Below are 27,368 nucleotides of genomic sequence, written 5' to 3'. Positions count from 1 at the left end.
ACTGAGATTAAAGGAGTCCTCTGTGGGTTTGGATTCCAAACCATGCATGCTTTTGCTGAAGTTATTAGGCCAGCGGCTCGAACATGAAGGCACATTTATTTGGAGACATGGGGCATCCCTAGGGTGTTCCTCTCATCAATGCAAAGTTTGCAGAAATATTTGCATTGGTAATCACTCTGGCCATAGGGTGCATGTTTAGCAGCTGAATCCATGTCAGAGCTGCGGAGCCCAGACCCAACTTCGATAGCACCTCCTATATAAATGTCCATTCTATATAGTCAAATGCCTTCTAGGCATCCATGAAAGCTGCTACAGTGTGCGAGGAGGGGCTCAAAATAGCTAATATGGAGAAGAGTCTTTTTAAGTTCAGCTGGGTAGAACTCCCTGGAACAAACTCATTTAGAATTTTAGCCAGGAATTTATAGTCAGTATTCAGTAATGATATTCATCTATTTGGGCCAAATGTATCCACAGCCTTATCCAGCTATAACAGCATCATTATATTTGCCTCCATCAAAGTTACCGGGAGATGTCCAAATTTAAATGCTTCCTGATATATTTTTTAGAGTGATGGGGTTGGGCAAACAATTAATGCTTTATTAAAACTTCTGGGAGATCATCTGGCCTTGGTTTCTTGGTGTTGGTCATACTCATAATGTTTATATCTTTTTCACGCGTCCATACAGGGGATTCTACAGCCTCAGCTTCCTCTGTATACAGATTGGGGATAACTGTATGTCCTAGGTAGGTCTGCAAAGTAGCATACAGGAATTGCACTTTGTAACTGTATAGCTTTGACAAGTATTATTCAATTGTTTAACCTCCGTAACATATTTAACACCATCAGTGGTAATTGCTGGGATGACTAGACTACCCATTTCTCTATTAGCAACCGGGCCAAGCCCTTACTTGGACTGCCCCCATCGCTAAATCTTTTTGTCACCAGTGCACTCAGCTCACTTTCGAGTCTATGAAGACTTTTGACAAGGTCGCTAAGAATCCCTGCTTCCTTTGCAATGTGTACTCCACTTATATATGCTTTATAAGCCTCCAATAAGGGGCCTGCTGATGACACCATAACAGAAATAATCTCAAAATACAAATACACCTACATAGCTTAACCTTTTGGCTCTTTTTTTTTTTTTGGTCTGGCAACGCCTGCATTTTGAGCTTCGAACCTCTATGTACGCTCCCACAGCCAAGCATCTTTATTAATTTTTTCAATGAACTGTATAGGGTGTGCCAACCCCTCCCCCTCAACTGAATATAGATAACTTGATACGCAGATCAAATAGTTCCATCATTGAAGAAATCAGTATTAGATTGCCTTTATTAAAAGTAAAAAGTGCACATGGCACTGTTCATATTTGGGTTGTGATGGCCCAGGAAATAAAGGGTGCTTTAAATATCACACACATACCATAATTGTATAAGGATATATTATGAATAAAGGATACAAAGGGAGATATGCTTAATTAAATAAATAATAGCTCCCTGAAGAAAAATACAGCGTCAGACAAAAATATATTTCTAAATGGATACTCAAGTGCAAAAAGGTTTCCAGTCCTAAATCAGGTGTGGAGGACTATGAACCATGTCACGAGTTTTCAGACAAGCAACAGAGGCTGATATATTTGGAGGCAGTCTTTGGCAGCACCTCGCAGTGAGGCAATTAGGTTTGTTAGGTTAAAAATGGAAATTGGCAGGAAAAGCAGACAAGATTGTGATAAGGCCAGATAAGTAAGGGAAGCTTAGATACATTTAGCCATGTTCTTATTGAAGAGGGTACAACGTGTGTCATGCAAACTATTCTGAAAGACCAGCTGTATTATTTTGGCAACCATAAAATAGGGTATATGTATATTTCTCCAACAGTACAAAGCACTAACTAACTTGGCAGGACCTCAGAAATCAGATAAGGATTAGATATCGGTGCGTGAAAATGTTCTTGGCAGGAGTTGAACACTGTTATAGTTGTGTCCAGCCAAGTCTAAAATAAGCATATCAGTTTCATGTGTCAGAGAAACTTGTGGATGCCAGCTTTGCTAATGTATTCTTGTTGTGCACACAAGATATGCTATCCAATGATACTAAATGAATGCTTTTTCTCTGACTAAAATGACCAATCAAAAGCATGCTCTGTACAAGGTGATCATTTGCATAGTATGTTGCATAATCTTAAAAGACTATGAAGCAGGGTAGAGGCAAAAATGTTTTTGAGTGTGTCTTGTTATTGCAAAAAAAACAAATCACGATGGATTCCACCCAGGCACCTGATTTCCCCTGCCTCTCTCTAAGAAGTGTTCATAGATGCCTGGTGCTAGAAAAGATGGGAAGCAGGACCCCGTTGAGGACTATGAGCCGGCAGAGTTCGTGACAGTATTTCACATCCATCCACCCAGGGAAAGGCGTCTTTTAATAGAAGGACACAATCATGTTTTAGCAGAGGAGTCGTGTACTCCAGAATAATGCCTACATTCCTGTACTGACAGGGGTAGGTATCAACTAGATCATGGTGCAACATTAAATTCATGAAAACCTGTGCAACCTGTGCAGATTGAGATGTTGGTTGCAACATGCCCTGAGAGCTATCTAATCTTTACTCTTGTACATTGTTAGAATTCCCCAACACAAAGAGTGGTTATATTTGTGTTGCACATATATTCTTTGGCCATACTTTCAAAACATTCTACAATGTTAGCATAAGGAGCATAGGCATTTAATATTTCTATTTTCTATTGTTTTAATGTGTTTATAGTTTATTAAAACCTTAACATAATTTTGTATACACATATTTAAAACCATTTCATGTAATTTCACAGTTTGTGGTACCAAGCCCCCAAATTCTTCCCAACCCAAAAGAATTCATTAGTATTCATACAAATATACTAGTATGTCTATTTTGCTCCAATTTATCAAACCAGCAAGAAATACGTTTCGCCCCTCTGAAAGCATTTCAAAATTCATTTTTAACAAATTGAAAGGGTTTGTGTATCAGGATCGAAACCTGCACACTCCTGTGTATAGTTTGAGCATGTAAAAAAAAATTATTTAACCACCGGTTTTCTAAGATTGTAATTGACCTTACATCCAGTGTATTCTCTGGAGACATAAAATATTAATCATATTTCTATGTGCATATTCCAATACTTCGTGGGACTTTTGCCAATCATTAAGGTCTTGGATATTCCATGACTTCAACTTTACTTCCTCAACTGCCTTTCCATGCACTTTCCATTTCTAATGTACAAGTACTCAAATTAGGGGTTGGAATACTGGTGATTTCCACATTTTACCTACATATCTCCCCTCTGCCCTGATTAGCCTCTCTCTTTACTACCTACACTGATCCCCCAACCCATCAGTGCATTACCGCTGATGACCCCTTGCTTATGAAATGAGAAGATTGAACCCATAGCGATGTAATGCTAGACGGCATTGAGACGGACCAACCCCTCTACAGGCTATCTAGATCAATTTCTTTTAGTGTACTCTATCTGATAACCTTATAATGCCAATGTTAGCAACTTACAAATATCCACAATTGTGCCACTCATATCTGTATGGTCCGAAAACACACTGCAACTCCCCAAAATCTTCACATCCAGCCTTGCTAGATAAAATAACTGTGCTAATCTGCTCATTTTATGTGCAATCAAGCAGTATGCAAATTTGGTGGTATTGTTACATTATAAGGGGATGTATTTGCGGTAGATTAGAACATCTGCAAATTCTACTACTTGCCCTCGGGTTCTTATAAAAACGGGTGCATTCCTCGTAAACTAGACAAAACTTGCTGAGGTAATTTTTGTGGCTCATATGATATGATTTGATAGGTTATTTATAACGCGCTTAATTCCCAGAGGTTTCTAAGACCGGACCTGGGGATCAAACATGTGTTGCTTTGTGTCGTTTTGCTTACAAGGCAAGCACATTGTCCCTTAGCTATCCTCCTGAGACTCATAATAATGTCTTGGTTTCTTTTAATGCGTTTCTAGCATGCTGAATGCCAGGACTGAAATCTAGGAAGAATTGTAGCACCCGGTTCTCATATCTGACCTCATAAAGGATAGCATCCCTGTCTCTGTAATTTTGGAATTTGAGTATCAATGCCCAAAGACCTAATTCCAAGTATCCTTACATTGCATCACTGTGAACACTCTTCTAAGTACTCACTCTTCTCCTGCAGAGTTGTGCAATTACGACTGGACTTTTTCATGTCCGTAAACAGTTGTGAATTTACAGCTTCTGTAATTTTAGTTCAAATTATGTCTACTTGTAGCACAATAGTATGTTCAAATAGGTATAAACAGTCCCTATAATAACATCCTACTCTACTGACAGGGATATCAATATGTATAATACAATAAAGAGTAAGATAACACGTCTTGTTTTACTTACATCCAACCCCCTTTACACAGGAACTCTATAAGGTTTTCCGGCATCAATAGTCCTGACAAAATGGACCGTCTGCTATGATTGATTAAAAAAAGTGTATAACAAATTTTTATTCAAATAATTCGAACTGAATTTAAACATAAAACACTACCCTCACCTAACACAGTGTACTAAACACTAAAAAACAGTTACTAAAACATGAAATACAAAGTTCACTTATTTGCATGACACAAAAGATATCACATAACATAACACAAAAAAATCTCAATGTGTCTCTAAAACAACAACCATCCCAACATGTTTCTGTTCTTCACTGCCCAGTTCGGGCGAACATTCTTCAGGGGAAATTTTTTTTTTTTTTTTTTTAAAAAAGCATCCACTAATCTCTTCAACACCGTGCTGAAAGGGTAGATTCAAACTTCTATACAGGCAAAGGAAGGCAAGAACCTCCGAGCCTGTAAGAGTAAAAGGAAAAACTAATGAGTTCCAAAAAGAGGGAAAGGAAGTACTACAAAATGTAGAAAAAGAACATGGCATAGAGGTTATGCCACACTCACACGGGTCCCAACAGGGCACCCACAAATTTACCTTTAAATGGTGAAACTTCAAAGCGCGTCACAGGATGACAAATTCGCTGGTTTCTCGCCAAATGAGAGACCACTACTTCACAAAAGCGTCATAGTCCGCTAAAGTATCGCCACACCTAAATGAGACAGAACCAATACACAGAGACCACATGCTCTGTTATATCCAGAAAGGGGCTTCAAAATGCAATTACACATGAAAACAGGGCTCCAAATATCATAAAATAAATTACCTTCACAGATGTAGGGATCAAGACTGTAACAAGCAAAGCAGCAATCAACGTGTTTGCAAAGGAGAAATCCACACAGTCAAGCCGTAAAGTATCAATCTGGAAAACAATGGATGCATGGCAATGAACACCATATGTCTGGCATCACCCTTCAACATGTACCGATGGGAGTGCTTTTATTTCACCCTCGTGATTAAGACTAAGTGCCCGTACAATATATAGAATGCAGAAAAAACTTCCATGCTGTCCATCCTACACAACGTGGGGAACCCATGGCAAAAGATAACCAAACTACCCCACGCGTACAGGAAGGGAATGTAACGGCAGTGGGAAAATTATCACACACAGAACCACAATGCTAAAGACTCACCTGTACACTCAGAGGGATTAAATCACTCTAATGGCAGCTTCCAAACGCACACAGCCAACACTGAATTCAGTGAAACCAAAAACTGCTGCACACTAACAGTACGTCTATGGTCGTGCGGCAACACAAAGAAAGGACTACACTCCTCAGTGTAGGAAGGAAAGTCCATCAAAAGGAAGGGCCATGTTGGAACGGACCCGGCAACATAGAAAAAGGACTACACTACTCAGTGTTGGAAAAAAAGTCCATCAAAGGGAAGGGCCATATTGGAACGGACCTGAAGCCTACTGGTGTAGAACAGATTAGTGGACACCACGAGCACTAAACAGGTGTTTTTTAAAACAATGATATGCTGGCACCAACACAATATGGTATATGCATCCCACACTGTCAAAAATCATACTTGGCTGACCAAATGCCAATCAATGCTTTCGTTGAGACCTAGCACATTACTCTGTAATTTAAAAATATTTTTTTGCTCTACATTCAATAATTTTCGATCTGTTTCAATTTTGGTATGTCCATGCACCTTTTTCAAAATCAGCCATGTGAAATCATTAAAACCATGTTTCTTTTCAATAAAGTGTTTGACAAGGGGAGCAGTAATCACCTGGTTTTTGAGACAGCTGCGATGTTCCACCATTCGAACTTTACATTGCCTATTCGTTTTTCCCACATAATGTAGGCCACACGGGCAAGTGATTAAATATACAACATTGGCTGTGTTACAATTTGTCATTTCACTGAAGACCCACTTTACATCAGGTAGAATTTGCAATACTCTAGTTTCTTTTGTTTGTCCACACATGCTGCAATTCCCACATGGAAAATGTCCTTTCACTTCAGGCATACCCCACAGTCTAGTTTGTCTAACCTGTGGAGTTCGCATTTCTGTCACATCATTTCTGATTAGAATATTCCGTAGATTCTGACTTTTTCTAAACGCCACTAAAGGAGGCAACACTTCTTTACCACAATAGACTTTCTTCCAAGTTTTCATCACAATGGTTTTGATTTTATAGGACAAATTCGAAAAAGTGTTAACAAAAACAGTGCCAATCTTTTTAGTAGTCTTGTTACTTTTCTCCAGCAATGCCTCGCGATTGTTATTGTAGGCTCTTTTTGAAGCATTTCTTATTACTCTAGACGGATAACCCTTGGCCAACAGTTTGTTGGTCAATACATCCGCACTTTGAGCAAAATCATCTTTTAGACTACTGTTACGCTTCAGCCTCAAAAATTGTCCGAATGGTGTTGAAGAGATTAGTGGATGCTTTTTTAAAAAAAAAAAAAAAAAAATTTCCCCTGAAGAATGTTCGCCCGAACTGGGCAGTGAAGAACAGAAACATGTTGGGATGGTTGTTGTTTTAGAGACACATTGAGATTTTTTTGTGTTATGTTATGTGATATCTTTTGTGTCATGCAAATAAGTGAACTTTGTATTTCATGTTTTAGTAACTGTTTTTTAGTGTTTAGTACACTGTGTTAGGTGAGGGTAGTGTTTTATGTTTAAATTCAGTTCGAATTATTTGAATAAAAATTTGTTATACACTTTTTTTAATCAATCATAGCAGACGGTCCATTTTGTCAGGACTAGTGATGCCGGAAAACCTTATAGAGTTCCTGTGTAAAGGGGGTTGGATGTAAGTAAAACAAGACGTGTTATCTTACTCTTTATTGTATTATACTTGTAGCACAATACCATAGATTTTGCTGGACAGCTGATTATGGCATTGCCTTCAGCTTCTCCATTAGTGCATCACCCGTAGAATGCTCTAGTTAGACTGCTAGACTCCACGATAAAAGGGCTCCAGCTCGTATTTCAATGTTTGCCTAGTATGCAAATGTCTGCAGACCAAGAGCTTTCTCCGAATTTGTTATTTTCCGCTTACATTTGTTTAGGCATGCCTCCCCAGCAATTTCGGAATTCAGGGCTAGCCCCTTGGGTTTGCGCAAAGTTCAGGTCCAAGGAACCAGCACATCCACTCAGCATGGCCCGTGCACACGGATTAGATGCCTGACAGGGTGCCTGCCCTACTGTTTTACATAGCATTGTCATGCGAGATGCTGGCAGTGGCGATGGCAACCTCATGAGGAGTAAACGCCTTTCTGTCATGGGGCCTCATTACGACCCAGGCGCTAAGTGTTTAATGGCGCCGTAAAAGGCTGCAGCGCCGTTAAACACTTAACGCCTAATTACGAGGTCCCTTTGCAGGACCCGACCTTAACGGCTGGTTTTTCCAGCCGTTAAAGTAGGGACCTGCAAAGGGACTTTGGTGCTAATAACGGTACCGCAATTTGCGGTACCGTTATTAGCGCCTTCCCCATTCCCATTGAGCCCTATGTGGCAAAAATGGGAAGGGCCATGGCGGCATGGAGAATTACCGCCCCACCAACCTCGGAATGGAGTGGTAATTCCCCATTCCGCCATGGCGGACACCGGCATGGACCATGGTGCTAAGAGCACCATGGTCCTCCGCCTGGGTCGTAATGAGGCCCATGGTCTGTTCGGAGGGCTACTCCAACTGATGACCACAGTCCCTGCAGACATAGTACCGGACAGTCACTCCATCCCTGCTGTATCAGTGCTTCACCTAGTCCCTTTCCATTGCTGCATGTTCAGTGGCGAGCAATAGTACACGCCATATTGTGTCTGCTAGTACTGGGCAGTCGTGCTGTTTTCTCCGGGTCTGCCAGCTCACCAATTTTGCATTTCTAATCGTGATTTCAGGCTCATTCAAATAAGGAAGAAGTCTAGATTCTAACCCTGACATTGCGGTCCAGTATTTCGGCACCATTTCGCAATAAATTCCTTAGTTTTGGCCAAAGCAGGGGGAACACTACCCTAAGCATCTGTTCATGGCTCCGGTCACCATGTGATTCCCGCCCCAAGATGGAACTCCTTTTAGTTATTTTTGCTTCAAGGTCATTGTACTGCCTCCTGTTACGTTTCCTCACACATTGGGCCTCATTACGAGTCCGGCGTTAACCGAGGCGGTAAAACCGCCTGGTTAACGCCGGACTCGTATTACCATTCCGCCTCCGTGATTCCCGGAATTACCGGGGCATCACAACCCCGGCTTTCCGGGAATCACGGAGGCGGAATGGTGTAAATCCCCATTCCCATTGAGTCCTATGGGACTCAATGGGAATCGGGATCATGGAAACACCGGCAGCATCTTGTAATGCTGCCGGTGTTTCCTCGTCCGCCTGCAGGCGGGCGGTGTTAAACCCGCCAGGTCAGACCTGGCGGGAACATCACCTCCCGCCTGCAGGGGTCGGGATCAGGCGGTCCGGAAACAACGGTGGCGGCGGGTTTACCGCCACCGTTATTTCCGGACCGCAAGGGTCGTCATGAGGCCCATTATGTTGTATGTGCTTGGGTTGCTGTGTTGTATGTACTGAAACCTCCTCCTTTTCCTCTCCTCTGTACTTAAATGATGTGCAATGCCCCAAGACTGAGAATGATCAAAACTACCCTTCCCTTAACTATTGCACTAACCCTTCCGTCCTCTCTTCACTTGGGGCATCACGAAATTACTGCGCTTGTAGTTGGTACCTTATTAAAAAAACAATACAAAATCTACTAGACCGGTTCATAGTCAGCGCCCATGTTACTGGAATGAGAGGTTGGCTACTTCAGGGGAAATCGAGGTATAAGAAGCTGAGCTTTATTTTTATTAGAGGTTCCCCAGTTTTTGTTGATCGACCCCCCTACCCTCTATTCTTTAGAGGAGGTGCTTTTCTGTTAGAAAGCTCTAAGTGTTTCGATATGCCAAACAAAACTGCTTCTGTAAACCTTTGATGGTCTGATTCTAGGTTCATGTCCTATAAGGTGTGAAAGGTGGAACTGGTTGAGATCTTGGGGGTGCAGCTGTATCACATTTTTGTTTCTGGGGACACGTTTTATATTGCTTGTGGAACAGTGTGATGCTTTTATTGTATATGTTTTCATTTTCCACTACTCTGCTCTTTATAATAAAATGTTTTTAAAAAGTGCTGTAATCTTGTGCACTACATCATTCGTGGACGAGGCCAAAAGGCATGTTTGCATTCGTGGACGAGGCCAGGAGGCATTTGTGCAATAAAACAACCACACATTTGTCCAGTATGGTTAATGGCTGGTCACCCTTGCCAAATTAGTGCATATGTTATCTTTCCCACTCACATCACAGACAATGCTCAGCGTCCTGTCTGCCATTTTTTGCCAAAGCATACATAATGCAAAATGAGAGTGACTGTGTCTACAAAGAACAATTAGCGCGGCTCAGAAAAAATCTCTTTCTGTTTAAGTAGCAGTGACCTTTCTGGCTTCAGTGGGCAGTAATGGCCTGCAGACCAAGCCAAAGCCTGAGTAAAGTAAGAGCCTTTGGGCCTGAAATACAAATGAGTTGTACAACGGTGCAATCCCATTGAAAATCACTTTACAAATCAGGCCCTTTTACAAAGCCCAATGCGTTCTTTGTCCCTGGGAAACATGGCAAGGCAGGATATTATAGCTACTACAAATTCTGCATAGCGCCCGGGGCGAAATAGTCAATTTTCTAGGTGGACAAAATGCGCGGAAGGAGAGTACACACCATTTCAATTTCCCCCCAAAAGAACAAACAGACATGGCTGCAATGCAAATAGCAAAGGCCATTTGCAGCATTCCTTTTTTTCGAGTTCCATGTGTGATGTGGGCGGTAGTGAGGGAGGTAGTGAGCCAGGATCATGAGGGTCAGCTAACATGGCAAATTTAAGTGGGATGGTGGGGGTGGATGGAACATGATGGGTGGATGTGGCCAGAAGGGCCAGAGGGACCATGGAGAGGGCACAGCAGCAAAGCAGCACACAAGGCAAATGGTTGACATGGGGAAGGAGGCATGGGGTAGGCTGCATGGAATGTAGGCTTTTGGGATTTCCTTGAACTGCAAAACTGGCCAATTCTGCCGCAGTCTCCACCTCTCCTGTCCCTTCCCAGGCCCTCTGCACGGCACTGGCTTCTCACATGATCTCTAAAACTCTGGACATTGTGTCCTCCCTCTCTTCTTCTCCCCTCCCTCCCTATATTCCCTGCTCTTCCTCTGGCCCTTCTGCAGCCACCTTTCCTCCCTCCTTCTCTGCCTTTCCCCTTTTCTCCGCTGATGAGATTTCTAGACAAGTCCGATCTGTGAAAGTCTTGTCAAAACAGGTTCACCCCTGTTCCTCCAAAACCATCAAGGACCACAGTGACACCCTGGTTCCTGCCCTGGCTGACTTCTGCAATCACTCCTTTCGCTACTGGAGTCTTCCCATCCCCCCTGAAGAGCTCCCTTGTGCACCCCCTTCTTAAAAAACCCTCTGCCGATCCCTCCTGCCCGGCTAACTATCGCCCAATCTCCATCACTCCCTTCGTGGGCAAGCTCCTGGAGAAACTCGCCATCTCCCAGCTTAATCTCCACACTGAATCTGTTGGTTGTCTTCACAACCATCAGTCTGGCTTCAGAGATGCCAGAAGCATGGAAACTGCTCTCGTGAACATCTGTGAAGACATGCTCTCCAACCTTGACTCTAACACCCCCTGTGTCCTCATCTTGCTTGGTCTCTTTTTTGCCTTTGACACTGTCAACCATGCCATCTTGCTTAATTGTCAAATTGATAACCTGGGTATCACTATTGAGGCCTTGGCGTGGCTGACTTCCGTCCTCTCCGACTGACCCTCCCAGGTCCAACTTGCGTCCTTCTTCTCTGCTATCTTTTTCTCTAACTGTGGTGTTCCCCAGGGGTCTAACCTCTCTCTCTGGCTGTTCAACCAATACCTGGCTCTCCTTGCCCACTGCATTGCTGCCCTCTGCCCCAACTTTCAGTCTTATGCTGATGACACTCAGCTTATCTTCAGGCTACCTTCGGCCACCTCTTCTCCGTCCCTCATCTCTGACTGTTTGTCTGCTAGCCAGGAGCGTTGTGCCGCCAATTACCTCTGCCGTAATGCCAGTAAGACTGAGATTCTCCTCATCGGCACACCCACTCCCTCCTTTCCTGTAGCTCTCTGGACGGCCTCTCTTGGCCCTCCTCCTTCTCCCACCTGCAAGGCTAGACTCCACACTCTCTTTCTCTCCTCACATCTCTGAAGTCTCTAAGAAGTCACACTACCAGCTGCACCTCCTCAGAGGTATTCTTCCCTTTCTTTCCTTCCTCCAGAAGCTCACTGTCTCCAGAGCCCCAGTTCTCTCCAGGCTGGACTATTGCAATAGCCTCTTTCTAAATCTTCCTGCTTCTACTCTACACCCTCTGCAACTCATTGAGAACCGGACTGCGAGACTTGTCCTTGGCCTCAAGCCCAGGCATCGTATCTCTCCTGGACTGACAGCTCTACACTGGCTCCCAGTGGCAGCGAGGATTAAGTTCAAAACCCTCTGCAGCATCCACAAGGCCTTCTGGGGCCTGGGGCCTCAATACCTTCAACTCTCTCTTTCTAAATATCTTCCATCTCGAGCTCTTCGCTCATCCGCCTCAAACTCCCTCAGGGTCAGTGGCTTGTCCAAGCAACGAGTTGGTGGTAGATCTCTCTCTTTGGCTGGGGCCTCCCTCTGGAACAGCCTCCCTGCCTCCCTGAAACTCGAGGAGAACCATCTTCGGTTCCGGAAGCACCTTAAAAACGTCCTCTTTGCTTCTGCTTTTTCTCCCCTTCTCCCCTGCTGAAGTTCTGCTGATTTTGATACTGCAGGGTTAACGGGCCACCCTTCTGATCTTGGGCCATCGCCCTTCCAGTTTCACGCCTGTACTGCCTCCCTGGCAACACCTGCACCTGGGGACTGTTTCTGTATCCCTGCAGTCCCCCCACCAGCACTTATGTCTGCACTCACCCTGCACTTGCCACCAGCTGGCCGCTCTTTTATTTATCTGTTATTTATTTATTATCCCATGTATTGCACTTTCCTCTCCCCTTAGCCCCCTCCCTTGCGCGATCTGAATGTCACCTGGCCTAGTAAGATCGTTGTCTGTCTTCCCTCGGTTCCCCCTCCCTTGCCTTGTCGCGCCTTGAAACACTTGTGTATAGGCGCGTTATAATTGCAATATCATATCATATCAATATCATATCATATCATTAAAGCTTGCATTCCCTGAATCCTGATTGGTTATGATATGATATGATATGGCATTTGTAACGCGCCTATACACAAGTGTTTCAAGGCGCGACGAGGCAGGGAGGGGGGAAAAGGGGGGAAAGACAGACAACGATCCTACTAGGCCAGGTGTCATTCAGATTGCGCAAGTGCAGGGGTAGGGGGAAGGGAAAAAGTGCAAGGGGAAGGGGAGAGGGGGAAGTGCTGAACAGGGTAAGTAGAATAAAAATAAAAATAAATAATAAATAGGGCCAGCTGGTGGCAAGTGCAAGGTAATTGCAGACAAGTGCTGGGAGGGGGGGCTGTAAGGGATGCAGAGACAGTCCCGCAGTACAGGGGTTGCCAGGGAGGCAGTGCAAGTGGAGAGCGGCTGGGCCAAGGACCGAGGTCGGTGAGAGTGGCCCAGGTGCAGGTTCAGTGCAGTTTCAATGAAGAATTAGCAGGGGAGAGGGAGAGAGAAAGCAGAAGCAAAGAAGAAGGTTTTGAGGTGCTTCCGGAACCGAAAATGGTTCTCCTCAAGTTTCAGGGAGGCAGGAAGGCTGTTCCAGAGGGAGGCCCCTGCCGCAGAGAGAGATCTACCCCCAGCTCGTTGGATGCTAATTGTTTCTAAACACATAAGTATGGATGAAGTTTTGTTAGGGCAAGGACATAGCTTAAATCCAACGTTTTCAGCCACAGGAAAATACTTGCAGTTATGTTGTGGGAGCCGGCAAACATGCAAAAGACCATTTGGAAACAGTGATGGCAAGGTCGAATTCAGCTGATGGAAAAGATCAGGGTTCAAAACACAATCCTGTGGTTTCTCCTAGATTTCAAAGACAGAACGATAAGGCTTTGGTGTTGCTAGGTCAGGAAAAGATCCTGAGCTACGCTAATGTTGTGACTGTCGGTACTCAGGGCTAGCTAGTCTTTTGGTTTTAGCCCCTAAACGTCAATCTAGGGCTACAGCTAAAAGACCCGGGGCTGTAGCCACCATAACCCCCTCCCCTAGCAATGCCTCTGAGAACGACTTTAAAAATCGACACCAGGAAAACACAGGAAGGATGTGGTTCTTCGACAGCGAGCAGCCTCTGATTTCGCCAGCATCCTGCAAGATCCAATAATGCATTTGGAATGCTGATCTTTCAGTCCTTTCTGCATATGCAATGATACAGTATCAGACTTCCAGGGAGGGATAGCAAAGGCAATATACGTTTGTAGTAAAAATAATGATGTATGGGGCACACAAAATTTTAAGAATTTCAGGTTTCTCTCATTTAAATATTTTCAATGTTCAATTGATCTTCAATCAGGTGCCACAGATGCTGATCTTACGGACAGTGTCCCACCTGGGCCAGTGGGACTAAAGCTCTGTGCACACTTTATAGCACAGCACAAACACAATGCTAAACTTTTTCCTTAAGGTTTTATAAGGTCAATTTAATAAAGTACAACTATGTCAACATTAAAGAATTAAACCAACTTATTCTTAAGAGTATTAGAAACTAGAATTCAAGGATTGTGACAAGGAACATTTGAATTCTATTTTCTAATACTCTTATGAATGTGTTTGTTTAATTCTTTAATGTTGACATATTTTTACTTTATTAAATTGACCATAAAAAACCTTAAGGAAAAAAGTTTAGCATTGTGTTTGTGCTATAAATTGTGCACAAAGCTTTGGTCCCACATTCCCGGGTGAGACTCACTTTTCTTCAATATAGGTTTGTATACACAAAATGATGCAGTGCTTCTTGTTTCTCATTCAGGGACATCATTTCACCAAAATGCCAGGAGTAGCAGAAGTGACATCACACGACCCTTGACCCCCTGATGACATCACAGGAAGCGATATCATTGGACCCCACCTCGAAATGATATCATAGGAAGCGATGGAACACGACCTTTCACCCGTTGACAAAACAGGAAGTGGCATCACATAGCATTGAACACTATGAAAAATATGGTTACGATATCACTATAATGCGTTGTACATTTCATACAAGAATGGATCGCCATATGTATCGTTAAGATCAGTGTGTATAGGCCCATATTACCAAATTACTGTGAATGCAAGCAGACCTCCATGACCAAATGATAATGATGTGTTATATATAGCACTTACGCTTAAGCGCTTTATATAGAAACAATATACACCCAATATCACCCAACCTGTGTTGGTACTCATTTATCGACCTCAGAAGGATGAAAGGCTGAGTTGAGGTGTTTAAAAACAGAATAAATTAGTGACTCACCCCATGAGTCTAGCAATTATTTTATAGAGTTCCAAGAAAGACACATTATTTGGTATTCCTATTCTTTCTTATTTAGGGTCAGTGGTGAAAGTGTCCAGTGGCACTCCTGTTCTTATTTTTTGTCTTTTTTTTATTTTTATTTTTAGAGGCGACCTGAACAAGAAAGCCAGCCACTCCAGAAGTAAGGAGCCACATGGTGCTGGCCACACCCCACGAGCTTGCATTACAAAAAAAAAAAAAGTTATAATTTTTTTTTTTATTTTTTTTAGCGGTCTTAAGGGAGACCTCAGGGGTCGCATTTGCGACCCCTAAAAGACGTCCCTGTTTTCATTACAGGTAGATGCTACTAAACATGTGTGGATGAAAAGCATTTGGTCCTTTCATTGGCTGTTGGAGAATGTCTGCAGATGTATCTCCAGAGCCGAGGCCTGGGTTAGCTAGATGTCTAAATTGCATGAAATCTGTGAAGATGAATACGTCTAATCGGCCCTGCATACACACCATGGCTCTCCGACTAAAACATTCGCCTTTGTGAGTCCCGGGGCTCTTATCTCTCATCCGTTCCCATCTGTTTGCGTTGCATATCATGCATTGTGTAGGACAGGTGGCCGACATGGATTGGGAGCTCTGCCCTTCACCTGCGATTCAGTCTGCTTCTTTGGGAGTCATGGAGTCGTGCATCTGATTTTGCAGTACAGAGACATCCAAGCACTGACAATGGGTTCCATCTGCCAAACACCAGAGCACAGTAACCCCCCAGCTGCCTGTCAGTCTTTAAAATTCCAAATGGGGATTTGATTGCAAACAGCAAGTGGCATGGGCTTCAACTATGAATGCAATGCCACAACCTGCTGTCATACCAACAATTCTCAGGTGCTAGGCAAGTGATCTGTGACACCGCTACAGACGTTGATCGAAAATTCTAGTACAATGTTTAGCACTGGGGAAAACACGAATTTATAAATACATATAGTGATCATTTCCTAAATGATTTCAAGTGCCTCTCTATAGATGAGCATGTCAAAATTGAAAATGATCGGGCTTCTCCATCAGTTTTTGGGAAGGGTAGGGGCCCTTTGAATGGGGCCAGTCAGCCTCTTGTTTGAACAAGGGCGGGATGGTCATTTTCAGAAACATTGTTGCATATCAATTGAAAATGCAATATTTCAGTTGTTACTTAAGCTGTCAAAACATTGTGGAGAACGTCTGATAATACAGACAACAATAAAATGTCTTCTTAGACTACGATGCAGGTTAGTATTCAGGTACCCTACCACACATGGAGACAGATACAAAACGTAGTGTAATGCTTCATTTGCGTTACCCATTTCAGAGTTCCTGCATGCTGGACCATTTCGCACTGACAAACCTCTGCATTTGTACAACTGTGGATCTGTTTCCTGCATGGCGTAGGGAATCAGCTCTGTGTGTTTCCTCCGCTCTATGCAGGGCATCCACAACAGTGTTCGTCACATGACAGTCATCTTTGCCTGCAAGCATGTTTGGTGGTTGGTGATCCAGTTGCCTTATTTGCATGTGATGAATTTCTGCGTGGTATCTTGGGTAACCGAGGGAATCATGTGCCAGTAGCATGCCCAGACCTTTCACTGTGTGGCCCAGTGGGGCACTGACTTATGCAGGGGTGGCATGAAGTATGAGTGCAGACACACATAATGATCATAGATCAGGGTGACACCTGCAGTGGCCAATCAGACTCCAGGGGTAGCGCATGCCACCTTAGGACACTCCCTGGACATGCCACTGTCCCGTGCTAACATCCTCTTCTTGTGCATAAAGTCTGAGGTGTTAAAATTTTGCCAGTCAAACATGCTGAGTGCTTTTCAGGTCTAGCTGGTAGAGAGCAACATAGATCCATCCCTGAGATAAAACCTGGCACCCTGTACCCTATTGACCCTCAACTTCTTTGATGCTCAGAGGGATTTTGAGAGGGTTAGTTGAGGATGTATGTGACAAGTATTAGAGTTTAGTGCATTCCATCCACATTTTGATCACCTCCATGTTTATACTACCGACCCAATAGAAACACTCCGGACGTTTTACCTGTTAGCAATTGAATTTGGTAAAATAACTGTCTCTATACAAGTTGAACGACTACACATCACAAACCACGACCTGAACTTGGAAGAATTCTCTAATGCACAACAATGCCTTTGTCTTTGTTTGAAAGGATTCATTTTGTTTAAATAATCGTCCTTTCTATATGTCTTAAGATTTGCCTGTTAATCTCTCCAAAAAAGAAATCTCAGGTATTAATCAAACTATTACTAGATTCATGAGGAGTGAGAAATCAGCATAGCACTGCCGGCACAAACCTTCAAGGCATTAAATGAAACTTTAAATTCTTCAACTGGATAACTTAAGCCAATAGGATAAATTGTCCCAGGGATTTACACGTTGACGAATGCAAACCATCAAGGACATCATTGCAAAAACAAATGGACGTACACAACGTTGAGACTGTCAATGTTTCAAAAATATTAAGATTAAATCATTTGGTCCATTCTCAATAAATAGAACTTTTCAGGTATAATTTTGACCAGGTTGCCAATGAACATTCAGGATGTGTGTTTGGATGATCGGTTCTAGGTTTATTTAGAAGTATTTATTCTATTTAATAATGATGATGTCTATCCTTAAGAATATTTCCTTAGCAAAAATGTTGTAATGGCAAGAATTGGACACATGATCACAATCGCAACCTGTGTTTCAAAGTATGGTTTCCAGACCTTTTTTTTCTAAACCGACCATGAGGATACAAATATCCTGTGAACATCAGTCATCTGTCAGTGACTTTATTAAATAATGGCGTCCACTCATGATACTTGTGTTCAAGCAACAGGAAGCCTATGAAAGGGACATATCTTCAAATAATAACCTCCACTAGGTCCCTTGCCCAGCCTCTGTGTGATTCTCTCTGATTGTCCCGTCTTCATGTCAGTTACTGTCCTCTTTGTCCCTGTGTTCTTGTATCTGCGCCCCGAAGCTTGCGAGCTACCGGCGCAATATAAATATTAAATAAATAAATAAATAAAGGTTATTTAAGAGATAAAAATAGGGTACAATCTGCTTGTAATATACTCCTTGCAAATTTATTTAAAACACATCATGTGATGAGTCATTTCACTTTTACCATCACTGATTATTTGTTTTTTTTAATTTTTTTTTTAATTTTCAATATTTACAACATGTCAAAATAAAGGGACTTGTTTTTATTTTTTTATTTTTTTACCTTTACTGAATTTTGAACTGAAAGAAACATGCACCATTACTCGGGTTCTTTTGCCTTTGGATTTCCTTCCTTCATCTCTTCCTGCTCATACACATGTTTTTGGAAATACGCTCTGCATGTTTCTTTTATTGGTAAAGAAAATGAATTTGTGTATAATTTGGTGTAAGAATAAATGGCTATTTCGCCAAGAGGTCAACATCTAAAGTGTGCATCCCTGGACAGCTTGCCACAGAACTGATTTCCACTCCCAGATGTATGTCCATTTGACTCTTGAGTTTGTGCCCGACACCCTGTCTGTGGGTGTGTACGGGAGTGTGTGCTAGTAAACGAACGTGCATCTATATAAGTGTGTGTTTATGTGCGCATGTATGCATAATATCACATGTTGAAATAGAGGATGGCGCCATATTACTCTGACATCTAAGCACTGTAAGTAACAGTTGGCATAACTCTTACCAAACAGAAGGTTTTCAATTGATTGCCCTTTGAATCATGTACGGCTGTGTCGGCGCTGTCAGGATTGAACTCTGTGTATGCAGTTTCCCCAAACATGTCAGTGGCGAGCACCTACATTAATTAGCTAGCTCACTTTGCATGTGTGGGAAGGTGTGTCTGTGTGTGAGAGGGCATGCGATGGCATGTATATTGCAAGGACATATGCGGTGACTATTGCGTGTGTACGTTTATTCTTGTGTTTGCGTGTGCATGTGGGTTAAGGTACTACAGTACTTATGGGGTAAAGCGAATATAGCTATGATATTTTATGTGTGGGTAGGAGGGTTCATGGAGGTGTAAGATTGCTTGAATTTGATGTTGCATGTGATAGTGTGAGACCTTATTTATTTATTCACATTTGTAAAGCGTGCAACAGCCCGGAGGCATTGTGGCGCTTGTTACAGACAGATTTCTTAGTTACAGGTAAGGTGACAATTGCAATTTTCAGTGCAGGCTTGAGAGAGAGCAGTGCATACAGTGGGTTAGATGAAGAGGGAGGTTTTGAGTTTTTTTTCGGAAGGCAAGGAGAGAGTTTTCAGCTCTGATGCCTCTTGGTAGATCATTCCATAATTTTGCAGCTATGAAGGGGAAGCCTAACCCGCCAGCTTTGGCTCTTTTGATGTGTGGGGTGTGAAGTTGGTTAGCGTAGGGAGTCCTGATAGGTCGTGTAGAGGTAGATTTTGCTATTGTCTCTGATAGATATGATGGCGCTGATGGACGTTCCTGGCCATTCCTGGCATATGGTAGTAGGACTGGGCATATGATATGACAAATGGTGTGCGTACACACTGGGGCAGCATGCTTAATTACATAAGCTGAATTACCACCCAGTAGATAGGCCACATGCACATCATCGCTCCCATATCCTTCCTTTCCCATTATCCCTTGATCCATGACCCACACCTGGAGGAGATGATGCTCTTAACAGTTAATCATTGGCTGTATTCTCTGGCCAGCCATACACCCACTGTCATCCCCAGTGTGTGTATGCACGTGGGTTTGTGTGTGCGTGTGTGAATGTATGAACATATGAGTTCATGTATGCAGACGTGAAAACACATCTGTTTCCAGGTGGGGAAAACATGGGCATTTTCGGCTTTATATGGGATCTGTGGGGGCTACCTGTACACATGAGGGAGCTGCCTGAATATAGGGTAATAATGCATAACATCTTTAATGGCAATACCTAGCATACTTGGGAGCTACCACCACGTTTGATATCTTTAAAGGAGAGTTCCGGGACTTTTTTTTTATTGTCCCTACGGGTCGGCCATGTGTTTGTAAGCATAAATCGGTAGATCGTAGGAAACTTTCCTATGGACCTTACCCGACTTTTCGCCCCTTATCGCACTCGAAATCAGCCTCCATTTTGTGATAATCCTATCATTCCGCCGCATCGACCTGGCTCACCTGCCTTTGCGGCACTAAATCAAATCCCCCGCCCCTGAAACAGACTTTATCAAAACATTCATATTCCCCGCCTCTATCCGTGACGTGACTGAGCTGCGTAGGCAAACGCGCCCAGGCGTCTTCTACGCGACTCCACACAGACCCCGGAAATCAACACAGATCAGCTCACAATACAGCGCGCCACAATTCGGAATATGAAACTGTACTTTGAAATCAAACCGCAAGATTGTACATTTGGCAAAGTACGTTTATTGGACATCAAATGTTTAGAGAATATTCATCGATTTGCATTTTTATTTGCTCACGTTCCAAAAAGTTCGTATTGAGGAACGCGATGGTCCTTTGCTGTACACAGGGTCTTAGAGCATCTCACAATACAGCGCCACAATTCGGAATGTGAAACCGTGGTTTAAAAGCAAACGGCAAGATTGTACATTTGGCAAAGTACGTTTATTGGACATCAAATGTTTAGAGAATATTCAGCGATTTGCATTTTTCTTTGCTCTCGATCCAAATTAGTTCGTCTTGAGGGAAGCGATGTTCGTGTGCAGTACACAGGGTGTTGGTTTACGATAAAAATAAGCTCTTCGGTCGCACTGATAATCGCATGGCTGTTCCAACAACGAGGCACTAGGCCACCACAACGGTAGGTATGTTGCATCTAACCGTTAGTACCGCATAAGGGCATACTTGTACTTGGCGATCGTCCCATAAAATGGTCAGGGTGGTAACGTTGTTCACGCGGAGAAGCAACTGGCGGCTGTAGAAGCCGTCCGCCGGTGTCTGGTACTCGTGACACAGACAGTAGTGAATGATGTACCTAAAAACATAAAAAATGAAATTAGTCTCACCATCAGATCCTTATTAAAATTATTCATTTCATAGCGAGGACAGCGCTACTGGGTGTACACAAGTGTTTAAAGGCGTGGCGAGGCATGGAGGGGGGGGGGAGTGGAGTACAAGGTAAGTAGCATAAAATAATAAATAAATAGGGCCAGCTGGTGGCAAGTGCAAGGTAAGTGCAGAACAAGTGCTGGGAAGGGGGGGCTGTAGGATACTGAGACAGTCCCCCAGTGCAGGGGTTGACAGGGAGGCAGTGCAGGTGGAGAGTGGAAGGGCCCAGGACTGAGGTCGCAGACAGTGGACCAGTTGTAGCAGGGGAGAGGGAGAGAGAAAGCAGAAGCAAAGAGGAAGGTTTTGAGGTGCTTCAGTAAAAGCAGATGTTTCTCCTCAAGATAGTGCGCGGTAGAAAACAATATGCCACATAGAACGAACAAGTACAACTGAACCCGTCTTTAAAGCCACTGTATAGTAATGAAATTGCGGTATAAACTCATCAAAAGTTACTTACATTATATTTGCATTTTCCATTGTGTCTCTGTGTAGGGCAGACCCGAAACACCACTCCTTCTTTGCCGACGTTACTTCTTCTAATGAACGTGGCTCATCGTTTCGTTTCTGAAATTTTATTCATTATCTTTTCTTAGTCTTTCAGGATGGTCCCGGCCTGTCAAGGTCAAATCACAATAGAACCTTATATTGGGTCGTGGGCCGTTCCGCCACCCGAGCAAAACATCAAAGCAGCTGACCTTCACTTTGAGCGAGCACACATTTCTAGTTAGCTGCAGTTAGTTTTAGGGACATCTTGTCTGCGTGCCTTTTTTTTTATTGTCCCTATGGGTCGGCCATGTTTTTGCAATACGGAAACATTCTATAATTTTTGTAAAAATGATTTATATTACTGTTTGGTTTAATTGCAATGGGCCTGCAACATGAGGAGACTCGAGAGAACAGACAATCAAATTACAATCATTTAAACCGTGATGTGTATTTCTCAATGAGCTCTGCTTTAGGTGGACATGGAACAGAGGCAATGTTGGGTGGCAATGCAGTTGTCCCCTGCATAGGTTCGTTCACCACTCCATGTATGTGCCTATCGAGGACATCTACGATAAGTCTCTCAATAAACTCATATTGCATATCCTCAAACACTGGTTTGATCACCCATTGTTTACTTCTTTTAGTGAAGGCCTTATTGTAGCGAAGCGTCCCTAAAGTTCCGGTCGTCCTACTTTGTTGACGGCCAACATTATGGTTATGTGCCAAGACCGCTAGAAGAGTCCGATTTTTCATGCCTTCCATGCCAAAATGCAATCTTTTGGGCCTGTACTTTAGGCACATATTGTGGAACACCTCCAAATCTCCTGTGTGGCAGAATTCCGTGAGTCCCCTCAAATCTCTTGTTATAGTTTTATCAAATACAATCTTTTCAATGGCCTTGTGAGTGGGTGATGAAGGAATCAACCACTTCTTCTTCCGTGCCTCCTCTGTGGACAAATGGCCATGTTCACATTTGTGGAAATGCTCATTTGTCGACCATCGATGTACGTTGCTACAGTGCAACATTACTGACCGCCATTTTTCCAGTAGAATTTCCAAAGACCCTTCGCATGTTTTTGAGCTCCACCAAAGATGGTTGCTGATTGACTTGGACCACTGTGAAATACCTTGCATATCTTTTTTTTTTCCTGCAGCCGACAATTTTTTATTGATTGTTTTTGCAAGATGCCATACGTCAAATTGGTGATTTATATTTTTGTACTCTTCTCTCATTGTCTTGGCAATTGAAACGTGTCTGTCCGTGGCTATCAGGTCGATCACCATTCCCCGCGATTGTAGTTCTTGCAATGATGCTACAAAGCCAACTTTCTCCATGGCCACTGAGGATGTACTTTGTGACACCTGCACGACCACCGAACTCACAATTTTCTTACTTTCCATGTCCTGAAAGTGGTAGGTGCAGTACTTGGCTGAAAATCCTGGGCTGTCGCACTGTCCATCACCGGCTAGCCTGAAGCGTTTGCCCGCGAATGTACTTTCCATTGACATTTTTTCCATTCTCCAAGCTTCGCTGATGGCTGGAAATAGATAATCGGTTTGGTATTTGTAGAACTGACTTTTCGCAATGAAATGGATTCCCACAAACTGAAAGAAATACTGTAACTTTTTAAAACTTGAACCACTAAAAAGTGCGGCCGCTGCACAAAGTAGATTGCCTGCTGGCAGTTGCCCCAGCATGGGTTGTGCAGACCATGCGAACGGATGATATTGTGTACAGGTGGCATGTATTTTAAGGTTAGTGCCTCGAATTGCACGAGTCACATTAATCAATGGCTCCCCACATACTTCCCCACCAACCGAATGCCCACATTTCATCATCATAATAATATCCATCAAACAGCTATCGAATACAATGAATTTGGCCTCTTTCCTTATACTGTCACTCTGCATCCCAGCTGGTTCGGCCTGTAACGTTGAGGACATGTCACTCGCATGAAAGGTACAATCTCTGATATCGTCTTCCGCTATGCTGAGTGATATTGATGGTGTTTCATTGTCGTCCACGTCATTCTCTTCCATTGCAACATCTGTTCCTTGTCCGGAGATGGGAGAAAAAAACAATGTCTTCAACTTTCGCGCGCTCTTATTTTTTGCGGGTGTGGATTCTGTGAATTGATCTCCGACTGCATCCAAACTACCAGGAGGACATTCACTATCAATGGCTGGTGGTGGTATAGCTCCGTTGTCAATCACTTCATATTCTTCCCATTGGCACGATGCATCTCCAGTCTCAAGTCCCTGCCAAAAGGTTTGACAAGCAACATCTCTCGTTCGCTTCACTGTCTGTGTAGATCTAGTTCTTACACCCACTCGCAACTAGAGGACAGATTAGAAAAGGGATGTTCAGTTTAAACACAACTTACAGTATTGAACTATTGACAGTGAAAGACAACATAATATAGTGAACAGGACACTAACCTTCTTTTGCTTTCTTTTCTTTGAAACTTTCTTGCCTCGAACTTCAACATCTGGACGCTGTTGCTCCGACTCGTGTGTGCATGTCTCCACTTCCTCTCGCGCTGCAACGACTATATTTTCATGATAAGCACATCCATCACTCACTGAGGCTCCATCGACTCCCTGAAACATAGAACTTTCATTAGTATGTATAATAATATTGAAAACACAAAATGTACTTGGGGACCAATACCCATACGTACATCTCAATAGCAAAACACGAATGAACGCATTGTGTAGAACATTCAAACGACAATAGTTCACGCATTGTTGATCTAGTTAGATTGAACTGTCAAGATCCATACCTCGGGCTCCGCATAGACTTCCATTGATGATATTATTGAAGATGACGCTTCAGCAACTCCCTGAAACACAGTAATTGCATTAGTATGCTTTTCTATTTTGTTAAAAAGAACATAAACTTTGAGCAGGCGTCAACGGCTCATCTAAATAGACCTGCACAAATGATCAGTTGTCTAAAATAAATAATGGATATGTAAATATGATTCGATTTGCTCGATCGTTGGAAGTGTCACCACCCAGAGATCTGCATCAACTACTAGGGGTGATGTTCTTGTAGAAGAAGCTCCGTCATCTCCCTGAAACATAGTACTTGCGTTAATAAAGAAGGAAGTATAGCGGATGTAATCACGTCATATGATTTCGCTTGATCGAACTGTCAGTATCCATACCTCGAAATGCATAAGAACATCAAGGGACGATGTAACTGCGGTGCACACTTCTGCAAGCTGTTGCGCCGACCCGTAACTGCATGCTCCCCCTTCTACTTGGACTAATGCTCCATCGACTCCCTGAAACATAGGACTTTCATTAGTAATGAACACAATATTGAAAAAAGAAGACAAATAGGAGGGCGACGACAGAAGGACATATCAATGGCTAAAAACGAAAGAAACATTGTGTGTAACAATCACGCTACAAGAATGCAAGATCTGATGATCTCCATCGATGGAACTGTCCGGAAACGTACCTCGAGCATCTGAGTGACATCTACGGTTGTCGTCAATGCGTTGGACTCCTCAGCATCTCCCTGAAAGACAGTACTTGCATTATTTTGGATAACAATAATTATAACTGAAAACAAAGACTAGAGGACGAGTACAAGGGTGTACCATTAGGTAAAATAATTACACGATCAATTAAAACTATTGATTTACATGCCTAAAACAAGTCAGTGTCAGAATAGCTAAGTAAGATTACCCGATAGGCGCTTGAAGTGGCTGATGACTGCAATAACGACACGGATGGAGAATCTTCCGCCTTCATATTGAGTGGATACATAAATGGGGAAATTATTGTTAGCTAATGCTACACACTACCGCAAGGCCGAGAGATAAATACGTAAACTTGACTCACCAGTGGAGGGATGTGGACGAATAGAGTGGGAATAGCGGTTGAGAGCAATTTTCGCCTCGCTCGCGGTGTTTTCTTCTTTATTAGCAATGATGTGGAGTACATGTCTGGGCTAAAGTGCCTGCTGCAGATGCGGTATCGATCACCCCTCTTGTCCGCAAAGACTTCTAGGACTCTACTTTCTAGCTCAGAGGCTGGATATCCGCAATATCGGACCCATTCTCTTATCTGATCTATTGTCTTAGGGAAAACATGCATTATAGTACCTTCAGATTTGTTATGGGTCTTCGAAGGGCAACCGCCAATGGAACAGGCAGGCATTATGGAAAGTTCTGAAAAGTAAAGATCAACAATTCTCTATGAATACCAATGTGTTAAAACAGTAAATGACACATAAAAGGTTCAATGCAAGGTCCGTTTTGGTTCTTGGAACTATACACGTTATTCACATGCGGATAAGTATTTCAATAACTTTCAAAAAATAGAAAAAGTAATTTGACTAAACTCAGAACATGTGACTAGTTCCTTGCATGTACTGTCGTGAACGAAAAGAAAACATGGATGCAATTTGATGACTACTAGCAAATAGATATAAATTAAAAAATTGGACGCAAAATGATTATGGTACATGGACTTACCTTGACGAACAAACAGTTAGATGCAGGGATCAGAGTAGTTTCTTGTCGTAGAACAGGGAGCAGTTCACAGGTTGCAAACTGACGAGTTTGCTCAAAGTGGTCACGGAAGTTCACAGAGACGAAGAGCAGATAACCAGCACCTTCACGGGTTGACTAGCAAAGCGCAAAGAAGTTCTCATTAGAAATATGAAGTGGGTTATAAAGAATTCGAACCAAGGGTGTGTTTGTGAATGAATGACGTGTATATGTCGTGGCATTATGTGGATTGCAGGGGGCCGTCCAGCGTGAGGGGGATGCTTGGCAGGAGACACGGGGTCTGGAGGTAGACATGGGAACAACAAACCCATGCTCTATAGACCACTTTGAAGTGTACATGGTCTTTGGCACCTCTTGGCCTTTATCGCTCCCTGACAGCTCCACTTGCCAGCAGCTCAAGTACCCCGGTGCGAACTGCCTTTGATAGGGCGGGGGGTGGATCGGGGCGGTGGTCGTGCAGACAAGACACAGGAAGACTCGTGAATGGAGACACACTTATGTGGATTGCAGGGGGCCGTCCAGCGTGAGGGGGATGCTTGGCAGGAGACACGGGGTCTGGAGGTAGACATGGGAACAACAAACCCATGCTCTATAGACCACTTTGAAGTGTACATGGTCTTTGGCACCTCTTGGCCTTTATCGCTCCCTGACAGCTCCACTTGCCAGCAGCTCAAGTACCCCGGTGCGAACTGCCTTTGATAAGGCGGGGGGTGGATCGGGGCGGTGGTCGTGCAGACAAGACCCGTTTGCCGCAGGGCCTCACCAAGGAGAGGCCATCTAACTGAATGTAAGAGGATGGCTGCAGGATCTACTACATGGAAGGCAGGGGGGTGAGTTTATAAATACCTCACCCTCCCAGGAGAATATACACTAGATTCATTTAAAAAATCAAAACAACCATTGTTAAAATATATGTTGGGCTTTATTTTAGATTTTAATTAAACATAAATAATAAACATTACACATTGTAAAGTTGAGGTTGCAGCACATCGAGGGAAAATCCGCGGTATTGTCCACTGTCACTGGGGAAATGTTGTCTAATGGCAAGTACCGCACAGGCAGGTATTACTCTCCGAACGCGGTGTCCGAGCCTCCCGTGAAGCCACCAAGTGAAGCAACGATAGGCCACCAGCCTGTACCACCTGTGAAAAAAAAAGATGCAAACTGTATTAAACTGACCAAACTTTCTTATCAATGTCGATTCAGGTAACACATGTCATTTTCCTTAGAAAAAAATTATATCTAGAAAATGCACTATATGGAACCAATTTACATGCGTTCCAATGATATGTAAATGTAATTTTATATGTGGGAGACGACCATGAAATAGTGGTGGCATCACTGACATCACAAACAGAGTATACTTACTCGTTACTCGGATTACGCGGACGAACAGTGCCACGAAG

This window comes from Ambystoma mexicanum, chromosome 8, assembly GCF_040938575.1.
Source record: "Ambystoma mexicanum isolate Mex_15411 chromosome 8, UKY_AmexF1_1, whole genome shotgun sequence".
Lineage (NCBI taxonomy): Eukaryota > Metazoa > Chordata > Amphibia > Caudata > Ambystomatidae > Ambystoma > Ambystoma mexicanum.
The sequence above is the reverse complement of the archived record's forward strand: the minus strand, read 5'-3'. Positions refer to the sequence as shown.